The sequence below is a fragment of the Schistocerca cancellata genome, chromosome 1 (genome assembly GCF_023864275.1).
Source record: "Schistocerca cancellata isolate TAMUIC-IGC-003103 chromosome 1, iqSchCanc2.1, whole genome shotgun sequence".
NCBI classification, from domain to species: Eukaryota; Metazoa; Arthropoda; class Insecta; order Orthoptera; family Acrididae; genus Schistocerca; species Schistocerca cancellata.
Window position 1 is genome coordinate 990,610,548 of NC_064626.1, and position 6,036 is coordinate 990,616,583.

Consider the following 6,036-nt stretch of genomic DNA (forward strand, 5'->3'; position numbering starts at 1 on the left):
CATCACAGACAACAGTAACAGCAAAAATCCCAGCAATAGCAGGAGCAGCAGCAGACATGGAAACAACCATCCACAGGGCAGCAAGTAGATGGAAAAGGATACCTCCTTCCCATCTGAAGGATTTTTTAATTGCAGATATGAGAAAAAAGAAGCCACCAAGATAAGTAACATTAAATGTCTAACACTACTCCACCAAAATATTCAGTGTGTAAAAAACAAAGTGTAACAGGTGGAAGTCGAGTTACAAATCTTAGAAAGCACTGTTATCTGTATTACAGAGCACTGGTGTAAAGGAAGTGAAATCTTATATATTAATTTACCCTCATATGTCCAAGCATGTTCTTATTGCAGAAACACAATGAAAGGTGGAGGATCATGTATTTATGTTAAGAATGGTATTGAATTTAAAGTCAGAAATTATATTATCATGCTAATTGTAGAAAAAGACTCTGAAGTGTCAGCACTAGAGATAGTTGCTATAAATATGCCCACGAAACAAACTATATTATGTTATACTGTTCTCCAAGTGGTAATTTTGGGATATTCTTTTCAAAACTTATACAAAGCCTAGAACTAGCATTGCCTCTGAAGCATAATATCCTTTTTTGCGTGGACTTTTACGTAAATACAACTAAAACAGATGACACCAGTAACACATTTATGAATATCCTACGTAGTTTTGGCATGTCATCACTACTCAACTGTGCAACAAGAATAACCACACATTCATCATCTACCACTGACCATGTAGCTACAGATGTAGGCAGAGAAAACTGTGATGTACTTATCAAAAATCTGGGCCTGTCTGACCATCTATGTCAGATTATAAAAGTAAAAGCTTGTGTAAAAAAAGAATCAAAACTGCATGTATATAGAGTCTACTCTCCATCAGCTTTGCAAGAGTTTTCCTTAAAGTTAACACATGAAAGTTGAGAAGGAGTATATACAGAAACTAAAGTGAATAGCAAATTCTCCAATTTTATGTCTGAGTTTAAATTAAAATTTGAAGAAACATTCCCCAAAGCATTAATTCCTATTGGAACACCCACCAACAATAAATGGATTACTAAAGGAATTGGAAAATGTGCTCAAACTTGTAAATACCTAAACTGTATTAAAAAGACAATAGTGATCCAGTTTTTTTTTGCACTACTACAAAAACTACAAAAGGATCTACAGGAGCCGGCCGGAGTGGCCGAGCGGTTCTAGGCGCTACAGTCTGGAACTGTGCGACTGCCATGGTCGCAGGTTCGAATCCTGCCTCAGGCATGGATGTGTGTGTTGTCCTTAGGTTAGTTAGGTTTAAGTAGTTCTAAGTTCTAGGGGACTGATGACCTCAGCAGTTAAGTCCCATAGTGCTCAGAGCCATTTGAACCATTTTTGATCTACAGGAAGGTACTCAACACTGCAAAAAAATCAGCCAATGATAGGGTCATAAATTTAGCCAGTAATAAAAGTAAAGCTGCATGGGCTATAGTCAAACAAGAAACAGGAACTGTTAAGCAGAGAGGTACAAACACACAAATCAAGAGCAAGGAAAACTTAGAAAGTAACCCAAAAGAATTAGCAAATTATGTGAATATCTACTTTAGCAGCATTGCAACAAAGCTACAAAAAAATGTTCCAAAAAGTGCTAATCAACCAATACAGAAGTATATAGTAGACTCAATGGTATTGCTTCCAACTACTGAGGAGGAAGTATGCAATGTTGTAAGGCAATTAAAGAACAAAATCTTGCCAGGGTTAGATGAAATCCCAATGTGTGTTCTGAAAAAATGCATAAATGGTATCAAAGCTCCACTGACAGAAATCGTAAATGAATCCTTCAAAACTGGTTGCTTTCCTGTCTATCTGAGGCATGCTAAAATTTTATCAGTTCACAAGAAAGGTGATGTAGAAAATATTGAGAACTACAGACCAATAGCCCTATTGTCATGTTTTTCCAAAGTGATAGAAACAATAACGAAAAACAGGCTTATGAGCTATCTAAGTAAATTCAACCTCCTCTGCAATGACCAGCATGGTTTCAGGCCTGGTAGAGGTACAGAATCTGCAATAGCACAATTTACAAAAACAGTTTTAGAAGCACTAGATATGAACAGTTATGTAACTGGCCTTTTCCTAGACCTGTCTAAGGCATTTGATACAGTTGACCACCAGAAGCTGTTGCATAAGCTAGAGGCACTAGGAGTAAGGGGAGTGGTTCTCAAATGGTTTCGTTCATATCTAGAAAACAGAGTACAGTCAGTAGAGATCACACATGTCTCCATTGGATCTAAGTACACTGAGAAACATATATCTGATTCACTATATATTTCAATATTGGGGTCCCTCAAAGAAGTGTACTGGGCCCAGTATTGTTTCTGGTATATATAGATGATTTCCCGCAACATATCAGCCATGGAGAGAAGATATTGTTTGCTGATGACAGTAACAGTAATCACCAGTAAGACACCAGCACAAATGCTGGAAAATTCTACTGAAGTGTTGAGGGATGTTCACAAATGGTCTCAGGAAAACAAAATAATCCTCAACATAAATAAAACAAATACAATATGCTTTAGAATGAACAGAAAACAGAATCCCTTAAATTTAAAACTAGATAACATCTCCATAGATGATGTACCTACAACAAAATGCTTAGGGTTGCACATTGACAGTCAAATGAAATGGAATGAACATGCTATGAAATTCTCAAAAAATATATCTACAACATGTTACGCACTCAGAGTCCTTGTATCCGCATGCAGTAATGAATGTCTGAGAACTGTATACTTTAGTTATGTTCATTCAGTAATCAGTTACGGTATTATTTACTGGGGAAACAGTGCTCAGAATTTACAAACAGTATTTAAAGCACAAAAGAGAGCAGTAAGAATAACAAAAAAACAGTAAGCGGGCCCACTGTGGAGAACTTTTCAAAATGTTAGAAATTCTAACTGTTACTTGTGAATTTATATTCCAAACCATAGTGTACCTCAAGAAAAATATAGAAAATAATAGCATAAATAACAGTTTTCATAACTATAGTACAAGAAAAAGTCACTGTCTTCACATAGACAGTTAGAATAAACACAAGACTCAAAATAGCTTCTTGTTGTTTGTTTGTTGTGGTCTTCAGTCCTGAGACTGGTTTGATGCAGCTCTCCATGCTACTCTATCCTGTGCAAGCTTCTTCATCTCCCAGTATCTACTGCAACCTACATCCTTCTGAATCTGCTTAGTGTATTCATCTCTTGGTCTCCCTCTACGATTTTTACCCTCCACACTGCCCTCCAATGCTAAATTTGTGATCCCTTGATGCCTCAAAACATGTCCTACCAACCGATCCCTTCTTCTAGTCAAGTTGTGCCACAAACTTCTCTTCTCCCCAATCCTATTCAATACCTCCTCATTAGTTACGTGATCTACCCACCTTATCTTCAGCATTCTTCTGTAGCACCACATTTCGAAAGCTTCTATTCTCTTCTTGTCCAAACTAGTTATCGTCCATGCTTCACTTCTATACATGGCTACACTCCATACAAATACTTTCAGAAACGACTTCCAGACACTTAAATCTATACTCGATGTTAACAAATTCCTCTTCTTGAGAAACGCTTTCCTTGCCATTGCCAGTCTACATTTTATATCCTCTCTACTTCGACCATCATCGGTTATTTTACTCCCTAAATAGCAAAACTCCTTTACTACTTTAAGTGTCTCATTTCCTAATCTAATTCCCTCAGCATCACCCGACTTAATTTGACTAGATTCCATTATCCTCGTTTTGCTTTTGTTGATGTTCATCTTATATCCTCCTTTCAAGACACTGTCCATTCTGTTCAACTGCTCTTCCAAGTCCTTTGCTGTCTCTGACAGAATTATAATGTCATCGGTGAACCTCAAAGTTTTTACTTCTTCTCCATGAATTTTAATACCTACTCCGAATTTTTCTTTTGTTTCCTTTACTGCTTGCTCAATATACAGATTGAATAACATCGGGGAGAGGCTACAACCCTGTCTTACTCCTTTCCCAACCACTGCTTCCCTTTCATGCCCCTCGACTCTTATAACTGCCATCTGGTTTCTGTACAAACCGTAAATAGCCTTTCGTTCCCTGTATTTTACCCCTGCCACCTTCAGAATTTGAAAGAGAGTATTCCAGTTAACATTGTCAAAAGCTTTCTCTAAGTCTACAAATGCTAGAAACGTAGGTTTGCCTTTTCTTAATCTTTCTTCTAAGATAAGTCGTAAGGTCAGTATTGCCTCATGTGTTCCAACATTTCTACGGAATCCAAACTGATCTTCCCCGAGGTCGGCTTCTACCAGTTTTTCCATTCGTCTGTAAAGAATTCGCGTTAGTATTTTGCAACTGTGACTTATTAAACTGATAGTTCGGTAATTTTCACATCTGTCAACACCTGCTTTCTTTGGGATTGGAATTATTATATTCTTCTTGAAGTCTGAGGGTATTTCGCCTGTCTCATACATCGTGCTCACCAGATGGTAGAGTTTTGTCATGACTGGCTCTCCCGAGGCCATCAGTAGTTCAAATGGAATGTTGTCTACTCCCGGGGCCTTTTTTCGACTCAGGTCTTTCAGTGCTCTGTCAAACTCTTCACGCAGTATCTTATCTCCCATTTCGTCTTCATCTACATCCTCTTCCATTTCCATAATATTGTCCTCAAGTACATCGCCCTTGTATAAACCCTCTATATACTCCTTCCACCTATCTGCCTTCCCTTCTTTGCTTAGAACTGGGTTGCCATCTGAGCTCTTGATACTCATACAAGTGGTTCTCTTCTCTCCAAAGGTCTCTTTAATTTTCCTGTAGGCAGTATCTATCTTACCCCTAGTGAGACAAGCCTCTACATCCTTACATTTGTCCTCTAGCCATCCCTGCTTAGCGATTTTGCACTTCCTGTCGATATTTTTGAGACGTTTGTATTCCTTTTTGCCTGCTTCATTTACTGCATTTTTGTATTTTCTCCTTTCATCAATTAAATTCAATATTTCTTCTGTTACCCAAGGATTTCTATTAGCCCTCGTCTTTTTACCTACTTGATCCTCTGCTGCCTTCACTACTTCATCCCTCAGAGCTACCTATTCTTCTTCTACTGTATTTCTTTCCCCCATTCCTGTCAATTGTTCCCTTATGCTCTCCCTGAAACTCTCTACAACCTCTGGTTCTTTCAGTTTATCCAGGTCCCATCTCCTTAAATTCCTACCTTTTTGCAGTTTCTTCAGTTTCAATCTGTAGTTCATAACCAATAGATTGTGGTCAGAATCCACATCTGCCCCAGGAAATGTCTTACAATTTAAAACCTGGTTCCTAAATCTCTGTCTTACCATTATATAATCTATCTGATACCTACTAGTATCTCCAGGATTCTTCCAGGTATACAACCTTCTTTTATGATTCTTGAACCAAGTGTTGGCTATGATTAAGTTATGCTCTGTGCAAAATTCTACAAGGCGGCTTCCTCTTTCATTTCTTCCCCCCAATCCATATTCACCTACTATGTTTCCTTCTCTCCCTTTTCCTACTGACGAATTCCAGTCACCCATGACTATTAAATTTTCGTCTCCTTTCACTACCTGAATAATTTCTTTTATCTCGTCATACATTTCATCTATTTCTTCATCATCTGCAGAGGTAGTTGGCATATAAACTTGTACTACTGTAGTAGGCATGGGCTTTGTGTCTATCTTGGCCACAATAATGCGTTCACTATGCTGTTTGTAGTAGCTAACCCGCACTCCTATTTTTTTATTCATTATTAAACCTACTCCTGCATTACCCCTATTTGATTTTGTATTTATAACCCTGTAATCACCTGACCAAAAGTCTTGTTCCTCCTGCCACCGAACTTCACTAATTCCCACTATATCTAACTTTAACCTATCCATTTCCCTTTTTAAATTTTCTAACCTACCTGCCCGATTAAGGGATCTGACATTCCACACTCCGATCCGTAGAACGCCAGTTTTCTTTCTCCTGATAACGACGTCCTCCTGAGTAGTCCCCGCCCGGAGATCCGAATGGGGGACTAT